The sequence below is a fragment of the Dreissena polymorpha genome, chromosome 8 (genome assembly GCF_020536995.1).
Source record: "Dreissena polymorpha isolate Duluth1 chromosome 8, UMN_Dpol_1.0, whole genome shotgun sequence".
NCBI classification, from domain to species: domain Eukaryota; kingdom Metazoa; phylum Mollusca; class Bivalvia; order Myida; family Dreissenidae; genus Dreissena; species Dreissena polymorpha.
In genome coordinates this window covers 12,713,110-12,728,031 of record NC_068362.1, presented here as the reverse complement: position 1 = coordinate 12,728,031, position 14,922 = coordinate 12,713,110, and the positions used below count along the sequence as shown (strand labels likewise).

Genomic DNA, 14,922 nt, shown 5'->3' with positions numbered 1-14,922 from the left:
TAATTTAAATCTAGCGTGGTAATAAGGCTGTTCTTAGATTTTAAAAGAACATGTCAAAATTTGAAATCGGCATGGATGCTTTAGAGATATACATTGAAAGAAATTGTCATACGGAATGGATGACAATGAAGCCTCAAGAGTAGTAACGAACTTACAGTCGGCAGCGCATATTGCATACTGCACGACAGACGACGAAGGACGCAAGGAATTGGTTTAACACAATACCTTGGGATGAAGGTTTCAGGTTAGGTATATCAACCACTTCCATGATATAAAAACAAACCAATAACTACGTCATCAACAATAATAACAAAATTAAATACAATGTATGCTTGCATAAGCACAACAGCAAAACACACTACTGCTACTATTACAACTACTACTAGGTATATCAACTATTTCAACTACTACTACTTCTTCTACTACAACAACAACTACTGCTACCACCACTCTACTACTACTACTTCTACTTGTACTTTTACTACTACTACTACTACGACTACTACTATAACTACTTTGACTACTACTTCTAGTACTACTACTACTACTACTTCTGCTTCTACTACTAACATTACTTCAACTGTTACTACCACACAACTAGTACTACTACAACCTTCCTGTGCCACTGCTTCAACTTCTAGCATTGCTTCTAGTAAAATTAGGTCTGTCCATGCCACTACTAATACAACTGATACAATAACCACTACTTCTCTCCCATACGAAGACAAACTAGCCAATTAATAAAGAAGACAGGATGATGATGATAATGATAATGACAATTTTAATGGTGGTGTACATGGTGATGGTTATGGTAGTGGTTGTGATGATGATGATGATGATGATGATGATGATGATGATGATGATGATGATGATGATGATGATGATGATGATGATGATGATAATGATGATAACGATGATGATGATGATGATGATGATGATGATGATGATGATGATGATGATGATGATGATGATGATGATGATGATGATGATGATGATGATGATGATGATGATGATGATGATGATGACGATGATGATGATGATGATGATGATGATGATGATGATGATGATGATGATGATGATGATGATGATGATGATGATGATGATGATGATGATGATGATGATGATGATGATGATGATGATGATGATGATGATGATGATGATACTGATGCTGATGATGATGATGATACTGGTGATGATGCTGATTATGCTGCTGCTGCTGATGATGATGATGATGCTACCCACAATTCCTTTCGCTTTAGTAAACAGGTCAGTAAGACCGGTGTGTACACAATGTGTTGTTGCTGATATAAATGCTGATGTTGATGATGACAATAATCTCTATGATTAAAACGCTGATGATGCGTGTGTTGATATTGTTTTTTGTTTGCTTGGTTCTACACATGAACATGTTCAAGTATACAAATGTTCATTAATCAAGTACATATTTGTACAAAAAAATGCATATTTGATGATGACGATTATATGACAACTCTTCCATAAAGCAGGCTATGGATTTGATTTATTTGTGTGAACCGCCCGCTTGCGTATACATGAAAATACAAAACAAATCATTAACATCTTGTTAAGTAGGCGTAGGCTTCGAAGTCTATAGTCCATCATTCGCATTAGTTTGACATGGAGTGCATGAGTGATATCGCCCAAAATATGTCAATACTTTACTTGCTGACAGGGTCCTGGGTGATTGTGTCATTGTATACGTAATTAATCATGTTGTCTCAATTGATCAAACTTCGTATTAAGCATTTATATGAACAAGACTTTATCTAGATTCGAGCAGGACGACTGTGTTTGTTTAGTTTTTTTATTTTGTAGTCCGCCGTTTTTAACAGTTTTTCAGTAATATCGATCAGGAAGAGAATATAATGGTTTAATGTAAGCTATCAACACAGGTATTTCAGCACAGCTGTATAGAGCGTTTAAAAAAAGATCGATAAGGCTTTTCGCAATAGCAATCATATTCTTAAAGTACCTGATAACGTTCATGTATTGCTTTCTTCGCTGATATGAGATCAACCGGTATTCACTTCCTCTTAAAATGCTTATTTTCAAGTAAGGGTAACGTTGTCATACGATATATGATTTCTATGTACACACACATGCAAGTTAGTTATGTTAAAAATACGCTCAATATCGGATAAGAGACGCTTAAGTGTTTTTTCAATGGAATGATGAAGGCCCAAATGCATCAGCATAATCTGCATAAATATCAACATCATCTTCATCATTGATGGGCAATCATATTTCATTCGCCTTGCAAAATTAACCTTTACTGATTTCGAGCGAGTTTGTTTTCTATTATAAGTATGCGTACAATGTACTTGTTTTCAAATTTCAATTTTTATTTTCACTTTGGCGATGGTGATGGTTCATGTTTGTTAGATAAGGGATAAATGCAGTAAATTTAATTAACGTTTGCGCATAGACGGACGACATGTCTCACAGTAATACAAACATAACAGAAACATCTTTTAACTTCCCAATTTTAATATATGTTAGCTCTATTTAAGGTTCATGGGGGGGATAAAATTCATTAAAAATTCGCTTTGGTTTTTCTTCATTCAATGTGGTACAATATGGTCAAACTATATATCATTTTAAAGCTAAAGACGGATAGAATAACATAAACACATTTTTGACATTCAATATTTGTGTGCTTTATTCATATTTTGGTTTAAAACCAATACATTTTAACACTAATTTACAAAATCTCAATCTAAAGTTAGGAAGGATATGCACTACCTTAAGTTGAATAAATACAAAGCTATATACATATACAAGGTCAAGTTAGCAACATTTCACAGAAAATTATTGTCATAAAACAACAAATGAGTTTTTATTCAACTGCCTATTTTGGATAAATTTCCTAAACAAAGTTCTAAAAATAACTAAAACGTAACTACTTTAAAAATCCAGGTATGGTGAATAGTAAGAGTCACAATTCTTCTTCAAAGGCTGAACAATTTTGTTATTTACCTCTTAACCAAATTGCAAATTTAAACCATCTAAAATTGAAATAGATTGCAGACGACATATAAAATTGTAAAGAATTATAAAAAAATTGGCAAACCCATTTTGAAAGCTTGGCCATCGCTGTGCTCCGTAGAAAAACATGCAAAACAAATCGGTCGAAACCACGTGCAGTAGTGAGAAAACCGGGTATGTGTATACACATACCTGAGAAAACACAAACATATTTTGACAGTTGGTTCGCAACTAGTAAAACAACTATTAACATTAATCAGCAAGAGATCGCACTCAATAACAGAAATGACCACGTAGAGATATCATCACTTACCCTATTTCAAATATTTTCCAGCTGAAAATTGTCCCCCACACGTCTTTTTTAGTTTATTTGTATTGTTTTTTCTGGAGCCGAAGTGCATCTCACAGAATATCCATCTAACTTCCGTTGTTTTCACTTTCGTTATTAAAAACTTTGTTTAAAAGAATTATTTCTCCTTTTAGATTGTTAAAGCGATGTGTTATTATAAATTATCAATAGAATAGTATACCGTGATGAATTTAACGGAGTTACGTATCGATCTTTCTGTCAGTCTGTAATCGTACTATTTTATGCGCAATAATATAAGTATGGTGATTCGACAACAATTGTAAACATTGGTGAAATGCTTCTTACATAGTTATTCTTTTGAGTGTTTATGAGGTCTGATCGTGCAGTTTGCAAACATCAACGGAAAGATTACAATCTAATGCATTTGTCATCGTCAACCGTTTGGAATGTCAATTAGGCGATGAGTTAGTTTTTAGCATGTTTCTTTCTATGTTATGAATTTACAAATGGCTGCCCCCATGGTGATGAAATGACATGTGTTCGAGTTTTGATATTTCTAGATATGTAAACTTTTTTTACTATTTAAGCGTAACTTGCCCTCGTCAATGTCGATATTATTCACTAGTTATATAATTTTCCGCCGAAATACGTGGAATAAACATGATTCAGATTTTTGAAAATAATGTATATTTTAGTGTTAAAATCGCTTTGTATTTTGATTGATTTTGTGGATGGTATGATACGTTGATGTACAAAATTGGTAGCAGTTTGAAGGAAAAACATCCTTTAAAGCATATATGTATACATTTTCAATGTGGCACTCTTCCTTTAGTCAAATTTGAGTTCAATGCTTGGGGTCCCACATTTTTCAAAATGAAGCCTCTACATGAACCTTAACAATTTATGCCATGGTCATTTCCATTCGTATCTCAGCAAGACCACAAAACATCAACGTCATTCATGTCTACGCACCAATATCAGACTACGAAGACGAGGATATTGAACAGTTTTATTAATAGTTAAAGCGCATCATTTGCGACATGAAATTCAAGGTTGGACCATGCAGGTCAGAAAGAGTAGGTACACTAGATACGAGAAAGACGAAAGACAGAGAGCTTAAATTTATTGAGTTAGTTTAGTTTAAACCTATTTAGTTTAGCTCGATTGCATATAAAGTAATTCATCTTATTTGAAATGCTCTCGAGTCCGTTTCCTGGGCCTAGAACCAGTACTTGGTGTCTATATGGGAGATCGAAAAAACGCTCCCACAGTGGGGATCGAACCCGTGACCTCCCGGTCGCTAGGCGGACACCATATCCATTACACCACGGCGACCTTAAATAAATTTATTGAGTTAACCATGAGTCATCAATTGTACACCGAAAACGCTGGACCCACCTAAAATGTCCCAAAACTGCGACATGGCATGCTCCAGACGGGCAAGTATACAACCAGATCGATTTCAAACTAAATCAACCGATTTAAGTCCAGCATCAACAAGGCGAACATACTATCGTTTTCTGGCTCAGACATTAAAGAACAAGAGCATCACCAAGAACCATAAATAATTTCATAAAGTGAAAGATTCAGAGATAGCAGAGGTATTTTAATCACAGGTAGATGGCAAGTTTGCAGCCCAGAGCATCCTAGACAATGACTTCGACACTATCACCAACACCAACACCATTAAAGAAGTCGTGTCGGCGGATGCGCCGATGAAATACGCTATTTGTGAGAGTATGGACCTCTGTTACAAAATTAGCTGAGGCATCATAGGCACACCAGCCCGGACTGAACCTAACATAACACAAGAAAGTGAACAGGGAGGTGGAGAAGAAGATGAAAGAGGCCACTGATGAAGGGATAGATGGACAATGCATCAGTATTTACACAGAGATGTTCACAGGCAAAAACAGAACACTCGACCATTTCCGTAGAAACACCATTTGAAGGATTGCACCATATTGAATGTTTTGTAACAATTTAAAACAAGCATACGAAAAGCCGATAGAATAAACGCTCGACGGTTCTTATTCTATTGTCCTTTACTGAAAACAAAACATTAGAAATATAAAACACCCGGTGCAAACATTTAGGGCTTAATACTATTTTGAAATATATTATCGATGAGTACATCGCGGTGATTTATTTGAACAAGTATTATGGAGTATATGTAATATATACATAAGACATGGTGCTCAATTCGATACATTTTCACATGTACTCAAATTGCATTCATTCAAGCCGATAGTCAACACCAAATGGTGAATAGTCGAGCGATGTTCCCGTAAAAATGCATCGCAGTTGTATAGACAACGCTGCCATTCTTTGCACAACGCAAATAAATAACATCGAGCCTGGTCAAAGGTCCTCTGTCAATAATAATATTGACAAAGTACAACAGCTTGGCAGTTATCACATGTGAACAACTGTGTGTATATATCATTTACACTTTTTATAAGTCAAACAAATTATTAAGTTCCAATGAACCGCGTCATGCGGTGATGTGTTTTATGTCGTATACGGCCAGCTTAGCTCTATCATAGCTTTTGCAGTTTCGTCAGGAGCTACACTGTCCGCTTTGAAATCACGCAATTAGTTCTGTTCTCATGAGCGGAGGTGGTAGCTCCTGACCAGACCGTGCGGATGCGCTGGATGGGCTGGAACTACGCTTGGCGTAGATAAGACTCATTTTTGCATCACGCGGCTCATATGACTTTGGATATCAATATTTTATTATATTTTATTACACTACCAGGCAGTCAAGACAATGATAAGATTGCTATGATTTTTCGAAACACATGTTTCTGCTTGGTTGAATATGTAGCTACGATTTACACAATGCGATAAACGATTTACAAAAAATAAAAACAATGGCATAACTACTGTGACATAAAGGTGACATTTGCCATGGGATTTTTTTGCGGGCGTTTTGACTTGTGAACGCGATAGCAATAAAGTACGCAGGCGAAAGCTATGACCTTCGCACTCTATATCTATTGCGCGCGCATGTGATATATATGACGTAGGCATATGATATATGTGACGTGCGCACGCGATAGCTATGACGTTCGCACGCGAAAGCTATATAGTGCGAACGTGATAACTATACAGTGCGCACATCATAGATATCGCGTGCGTACATCATATATCGCCTGCGCGCGTAATTGATATAGCAGTTTATAGACAGTTTTCGAAAAAAAAATGCGGCGACACTTTTATAAATATTCAACTTGGAAATTTTACGCAAATGCTAGTTATTTTATCACTGTACTCATCACAAATCTTCTTAAGACCGGAACTTAATTTTTTGAAAATAGTTTAATCTTTACATAATGCGGTTTCCCGTGACGGACAGTCACGCACAGCACACGTAAAATAAACGATCATCTCGTCTGCTTAAACCTGTAATCTAAAGGACAAATGTTAAAATAAATATGATTGAAATCCCCTATTCAATCTTAATAGTTCGATTCCGTGCATCAATCGTTAATTTAATTAGTTCTCTGCGGTGTTTAAACCTCCCCTCTAAACAAAAGATTCTGATACGTTCAATCTAACGGCAAATTAACAAAATATCATCATCATCATCATCATCATCATCATCGTCGTCGTCGTCATCATCATCATCATCATCATAATCATCATCATCATCATTATCATCATCATCATCATCATCATCATCATCATCATCATCATCATCATCATCATCATCATCATCATCATCATCATCATCATCATTATCATCATCATCATCATCATCATCATCATCATCATCATCATCATCATCATCATCATCATCATCATCATCATCATCATCATGATTATCATCATCATCATCATCATGATTATCATCATCATCATCATCATCATCATCATCATCATCATCATCATGATTATCATCATCATCATCATCATGATTATCATCATCATCATCATCATCATCATCATCATCATCATCATCATCATAAAAAATAACTTGCTTAAATTAGACAAATAGTTTTAAATACAGCATAATAACGTGTTTTGCTAAGTCTGCTAATTCAACCTTACTCTACATTAAAAAATACGTACATATGAATTATATAAATACATTCATAACACTCTGTTATACATATAAACACGTTCAACTTTCTAGCTTCTTGTAAAGGGCATAACTCATTGATGTGTTGTTGTTGTAAATGTATAACCTTGTTTTTCATATGTTTACGAGATGTATGTTTAAATTGAATAAAAAAAAAAAAACATAAAAAATAACTCATGAAGTATTGAAAGGTCCGAACAAATCTTAGTGGTAGGGGTCATTCGAAATTTATATTGAGATAAATTCTTATTAATAAAACTGAAAACATCTAATCAGTTTGATAATAATTTTGGGTGTGAGGTCTGGAGGGGCGGCTAGACATACGATGTCATTTGCTTATTTAATCCAGTTTAAATCAGACCATCGCCATCTTTATGTTATGATAACACATAATATTTCGGCCACGATGAACAACCAGCCAGATTGCTTTAGCACATCCACATCATCGCCTTTAGCTTAAATACATTGTTGCCAAATTTAGATTAGCCTCTATCTTTACTCGTATAATTTAAACAGGATTATCTTACAACTTGGTGATGGAGTTTGCAGGCATAATATTTCGGGCAAGTATTATTATCAGTCATATCGATTGAAGCACTCTTTATTTAAGACTCTTAAATGATAAAAATTTTGTCCAAGCAGCCACGTCCGCTCTCGATTTCAAACAATTTACTTCGGATAATGATGACACTTGGTGTTGATGTTTGTTGGCTTATACTCTCGTATAAATTCAATGATCAGCCAGTTTACTGAAAGCATATTTGATTTATGGCAATTTTATGCAACAGATGGGGACATATCGGTTTTGATTTATCTTCTCTAAATAAGATAACAATTCAGGTGTTCAGATATCAATACGCTTCAAAGTATTTTATTTACAAGATTAATACATATGACACAAATATATCCACCTTAATGGCAGCTCAGTCGTCCATGTGACCTTGACATTTGATATGTTGATTTGACCATATATCTTCGAGTGCATCCGTACACTAATATATATGATCCTAAGTGTTATCTACATCTTTTGTGGGAGAAAGTTGCAGTTTACAAGCTCATGTGACCTTTTCCTTTGACCCGTTGATCTGCACATATGTATCATTATTTCATCTTAATTAACTTGCGTAGCGATTTAGATGATCAGATTTCAAGCGATCGCTTGATATTTTGCGGGTATCATTCTCAATATTCAGATCATTGGATATTTAATTTTGGCCTAATAATTTAAAATTATAGGTGTCAGTTGTGTCACCAAGCTCAACACTGTCCCAAATCGTGTGATCGTATATTAAAGCTCTCTGGAGAAATTGAACGAAAGTGAATTACCTGTTGCAAGCCCATCTGACCATTAACTTTTATCCTGCCTCTGTTGTTAACATTGACCGAATAAAGCAGGGTCGGATAAACTAGTTGATCTCCGGCAGTACCTCACGTGACCGCGATCTAACCGTATAACGTATTCATACGCGCCGATTAAACCGTTATAGCTTTTGACCTTTTACAAAATGTACATGCGAAGGTTCTTGCGAATAGTTTTGTAAAAACAAAATGATCTTAAAAGTAATAAATGCGTAAAATTTACGCAAACATATGGCAATGAAGTAATCAATTTTGCCTTTAAATTTATTTACACATAACCTTCAATATACGGCGTTTCTTTATATAAATATAAAGGTTACGCTCCACTAAAACACACAATATACTATTTCAGTCGTCTGCATTTTTTTTTCAAGAAATATCAATTAAAATTTTAATAACATAAAATAACACTATATTTGAATGGAAAAATGTCGGACTATATTTATCAAATGTATTTTGATGTAATTTGGGAAGATTTAATGGCTGAAAAAGACGAAAATAAGGATGCAACTGTCAAAACTAAGGAACAAGATGTTGATAATAACATGAAGGATGAAATCAATAAGGAAAACTCTACAGGCATGGTGAACATTGAAAATGTAGGTCTTAACAATGTTGAAAACTTGAAAACAAATGTCCTTGAAATTAGTCTATCTGATTTTCAAACAATGTATGGCATTGATTTTAATGACTTTGACTGCCATGAGCCCTCCGAAATTGACCAGATAAATACCTCTCCAGTTAACAAGCCCTCAACCCTCAATGTAAAGGACTGTTTTAAACAACTAACAAATGATGAAGTAAAACAACAAATATGTCAAGCGAACAACAAGAACACTCTAAAAAAACAATGATTGATGTAAACAAATTCAAAAGATTTTTATTGACAAAACAAGAAAAAAGGGAAATACATGACATAGGCCCCGATATGTTGGACGAATTTTTGGCAAATTATGTTCTTTCAGTTAGGAAATGTGATGGTTCGGAATATGAACCAAGCACAATAAGAAACATGATCTCAAGCATTGACCGGAAACTCAAACGCAACAAATATCCTGTGCAAATAATGCAAGAAACCAACACCAATCACTTTCAGCTGACAAGGGATGCTTTAAAGGCAAAACAAAGAACTCTTAAAAAAATGGGAAAGGGAAACAAACCAAATGCCACAGATCCAATAAGTGACGAAGAAATCGATATACTCTATGACCGTGGAATCCTGGGCGGTACATCGCCAAAGGCTTTATTAAACACATTGTGGTTCAACAATTGTGTTTCACTTGGATTACGAGGAACTACGGAGAATTATAATTTGAGGTAATTATCCCAAAAACAGACACTTATTTATCAAATATTATATTGAACTGTCTTATTGCAAAGTCAAGTGTAAACTTTCTGCTGAGACTTGAACTCAGATATCCCTATCTTTATGAAGACAGGTTGTTCTCCATTGAACTACAGAACTGATTTTACAATTTAATGGCTTTGCAATAAGTATTAAATATATCAGCAACAACTATCAGATGTATCATGATCACAATATCCAGCAATTAAGCTATCCTTCTTTTATAAAGTACCAGAAAATGGAACTTTCTTCATAAAAAACCCACAATTATCCCAATTTTAATGCTGTAAAAAAAATCCCATTTAATAATTTTTATTTTTATTTTTATATAAATGTAACATTTTGATAGTTTCCCTATGCAGCTCTTTGGCTTGAACCTAAATCAATATAATATTGACAACTTGAAAACACTTATTTAACAATCTTTAAGTCTTTTGTAGCGGCAGCCAAAACTAAATAACACCAATTCCCGATATGAATTCTTTTTGCGATTTCAGGGTTTTTTAACAGATATTTTCCTGATTGGGCTGGTACCGGTACTTTTTCATAAAGAGCAAATAAAATCACTGATATCTAATAAGTTACAATTTAAAAAGAACAAGAGCACCGCCTCGCGGGTGCAGACCGCTCATCTATTTTCTTTTTAAAGGTGAAGGGACTCTCATTTTCAATCACAAAGGAGGGAGGGGTGGAGTGAAGAGCGGTGCATTGTGTGGGGGTGTGGACATTTATTACATTTTCTTCCAAAAATGCGAAAAAAAGGAAAAAAAATCGGGAGGGTGGGGGGTGTTGGGCGTGGGGGGGGGGGGTGGGGGGGGATTCTTGGGTGCGATGGTTGGACGGTATTTAAAACATAAAATAATAGAAATAAATATTTGTGTTTTTTAACCGTTTCATAAAAAAAATTGGGGGGGGGTGAGGGGTAAAGTGTGAGGGTGTGGTGGTCATTTGTGAGATGATCTTAAAAAAAAAATAGGTGGGGGTTGGGGGGGGGGGGCACGGGCGATGGTTTGGGTGGAGTCTATTGTGGTATGTCAGGTAAGAGTAGTTTGGTCAAAGTATCAATCAAATCTAATCATAAATAAAGAAGTTATGGCAATTTTAGAGAAATTTAATAATTTGACCTTGAGAGCCAAGGTCATTCAAAGGTCAAGGTAAAATTCAACTTGCCAGGTACAGTAACCTCATGATAGCATGAAAGTATTTGAAGTTTGAAAGCAATAGCCTTGATACTTAAGAAGTAAAGTGGATCGAAACACAAAATTTAACCATATATTCAAAGTCACTTAGTCAAAAAGGGCCATAATTCCGTAAAAATGAAATCCAGAGTTATGCAACTTGTCCTTTTACTGTACCCTTATGATAGTTTGCGAGTGTTCCAAGTATGAAAGCAATATCTATGATACTTTAGGGGTAAAGTGGACCAAAACACAAAACTTAACCAAACTTTCAATTTTCTAAGTATAAAGGCCCATAATTCCGTCCAAATGCCAGTCAGAGTTACATAACTTTGCCTGCACAGTCCCCTTACGGTAGTTAGTAAGTGTTGCAAGTATGAAAGCAATAGCTTTGATACTTAAGGAATAAAATGGACCTTAACTCAAAACTTAACCAAAATTTTCAATTTTCTAAGTATAAAAAGGGCACATAATTCTGTCAAAATGCACGCCAGAGTTATCTAACTTTGCCTGCTCAGTCCCCTCATGATAGTAAGTAAGTGTACCAAGTTTGAATGCAATAGCATTGATACTTTCTGAAAAAAGTGGACCTAAACGCAAAACTTAACCAAAATTTTCTATTTTATAAGTATAAAAAGGGCTAATAATTCAGTCAAAATGCACGCCCGAGTTATCTAACTTTGCCTGCCCAGTCCCCTCATGATAGTAAGTAAGTGTACCAAGTTTGAATGTGTCACGTAATCGTTCATAGTTCATAGACGACACATAGTTACTAACAATGTTCATTACTCTTAAATCACCGGTATGTAGCCTATTATTCGAAATCTCGTCATGCGCGAATTGCCAAGATGACGAGTTTTGCATTAACTCCCATATTCTCGTGCCGCGCATGGGACAAGTCGGTCCCTCTCTATTTATGTTAATTTCTCTGCAGGATAAAATATTCAACAACACCATGTATCAGTTTCTAGTCCAATTTAATGTCTAACATACTTAATATTTTCGGTTATACACATACAGTCTGATAGCTACATGATCATATCTTTCTCGATCCGTACACCTCCAAGTCTAAACGCTAACTGTCTTGTTTCCCTCTAACATCTGGCCCGTGAAACTCAGTTATGAATCCCATTGGTCAGTGTTCTATACGTGCTTGTTCCTGATTGGTTGAATTTCAACCTACTGGAGAGGTCACTATTCAAGTATGCACACGTTAATGAGCGTTGTGGTACAAATAATAAATAATGCAAATACAGCCTAAGGCATGTGTCAACAGTATTGTAACCCCTTTGTTGTTAAACACACACCAGATCCAAATATTTAATCTTTTGACCGTGATATACTTGTCAATATTTCGTACATAAAGAAAACCCAAATATTTCACCCAATTTCTCATCATTATTTGACAAATGCAATAGCATTGATACTTTCTGAGAAAAGTGAACCTAAACGCAAAACTTAACCGGACGCCGACGCCGACGCCGACGCCGACGCCGACGCCAAGGTGATGACAATAGCTCATAATTTTTTTTCAAAAAATAGATGAGCTAATAAAATTAATCAAACTCCCACGGACAACATCTGTCATTTGATGCGTCTCAATAAAATTCACTATTATGTATTCGAAATAAAAAAATATTCAATTCTTCTAATAAAATAAAACTTTCCATTAAGAAGGGAATTAAAAAATGGAAAAATATCTATAATAGTTACATTTAAACGCTGCTAAAAAAATATTTAAATATGTTTTCCTAGATCTATTATAGATTTCAAAACACATTATATTATTATTATTAAATAATATTGCAAAATAATTGCAGTGAATACATGATTATAATAACAAGAGATCCGGGCTTTTTTTCCTTCTGTGGGAATGGCAAATTTTCCCAATTTTGAGAAATTTGCGAGTCAAATTTCACAATTTTGGGAAATTCGCGACTAAAATTTTCACAATTTCAAGAAGTTTGCGACTAAAATTTTCACAATTTCAAGAAGTTTGTGGCTCTAATTTTCACAATTTTAGAAAGTGCGCGACTCATTTTTCACAATTGTCATAAGTTTGCGACTCATTTTTTCACAAAATGAGGGGGCCAAGGCCGCTTCACAAAAACAGGGAAAAAGCCCTGAAGTTGAACCATTATAAACATAATTTAAATGATTGCAAGTAATTAAACACAGAAAACTAACAAGAGCCAACATACCCGTTACAAACTTAAATATTTTTTAAAATAATTTATCCCTTTAAAAGTTTTTAACATTTTGTTTAAGCGAACACCTACAAATACGACATGAAAACAGATGCAAAGTTTGGTTTGGTCAGGGTTTTCATAGGTTTTCAGTGTTTAGTCATACTGTTTTAAACTAAATTTAAACAAGGTTACCTTACTTATCAGGAAACAATTTTCACTTACAGATGGGGTGATATTACTCTTCAGAAAGATTCAAATGGGGTTGAATACCTTCAACTTAATGAAAGGCAGACAAAAACTCGCACAGGCGATATTGTGTCCGATATCCGGAAAGTAAGGCCTAAAGTTTGGGCGACCAGCGACCCACAGAGATGCCCTGTGAACATGTACAAACTTTATGCTATTAAAAGACCTTTAGATTTTTTGAATCCTGAAGATTCATTTTATTTGGCCACTAGAACAATTCCTGCCACCAATGAAGATGACAAATGGTTCACAATAAATAGAGTAGGAGAAAAAAAACTTGGAAAATTATTGAAAGTTATGTGCGAAGAGGCTGGTCTTGACAAAAACAAGAAACTTACTAACCATGCAACACGGAAGACATTAGTCTCAAAACTTAGGGACAATGGTATAGCACCGACGGACATTATTCAGATATCTGGACATAAAAACATGCAATCTGTCCTGAATTACTCTTCACTGTCAGAAACAAAACATCGCCAAATTTCTGAAATTTTACATAAAACCAACAATAAAAAGATGAAAAATGAAAGCATGACGACCATCACAAAAAATTGTAACTCAACTGATGTTCAAGAATCACTGCATCTCCAACAACAGGAAGCTTCATTTCTCCCCGAAGCAACTGACCCACATGTTCGTCCAGTACACGTCTCAAATCTGCCATCTTCTGGGACTCCCACCGTGTTAGCAGCTTCAAACGTCTCCGTAAACATAGATGGACGAATCAATCAAAGCGTCCAATCCTTATTTGCAGGCGCAACTGTTAATATCCACAATTTTTCAGTTTACATGAAATAATTCACGTGAAGTGTAAACGTTACTGCAACTCACTGTTCATCCGTTTTAACAAACACTTGTTTCAGTCAACGACCTTGAACGTGAACAAAAAATTAGTTTTTGTTTTGATATTGATTATTTTTCAATTTCTAGCAAATAAACATATTAAATTTTGAATTAATTTTTCATATTTATATATCTTATATATATATTTACCAAAAGAAATTATTAAAATGACAGTTTAATGTGGAACTATTTTTTACGTGTCACAATCGGTAGTTATTTAGTCGAAAGGAATGTTGTGTACATGTTGGAGGCCCGACTCGAATAATTATTTTGTTATGCCGATTAATCATTTGTCATTGATAAAATGTGTTAAAGACACACATTAAAATGAAGCAGGATAAATCGAATACATGGTTGGTGCCAAG

General features: G+C 34.9%; 4 protein-coding genes across 10 annotated transcripts in view; 1 reads left to right on the top strand and 3 right to left on the bottom strand.

Moving 5' to 3' along the window:
• Window positions 1-14,922, bottom strand: part of LOC127841953 (uncharacterized) — a 237,060-nt gene that overhangs the window by 52,331 nt on the left and 169,807 nt on the right. The gene's annotated exons all lie outside the window — the stretch shown is intronic.
• Window positions 1-14,922, bottom strand: part of LOC127841945 (uncharacterized) — a 472,965-nt gene that overhangs the window by 317,687 nt on the left and 140,356 nt on the right. The window lies entirely within an intron of this gene.
• LOC127841948 (uncharacterized) overlaps window positions 1-14,922 on the bottom strand; it is a 167,785-nt gene that overhangs the window by 14,001 nt on the left and 138,862 nt on the right. The gene's annotated exons all lie outside the window — the stretch shown is intronic.
• Window positions 1-14,922, top strand: part of LOC127841954 (uncharacterized) — a 265,443-nt gene that overhangs the window by 191,912 nt on the left and 58,609 nt on the right. The window lies entirely within an intron of this gene.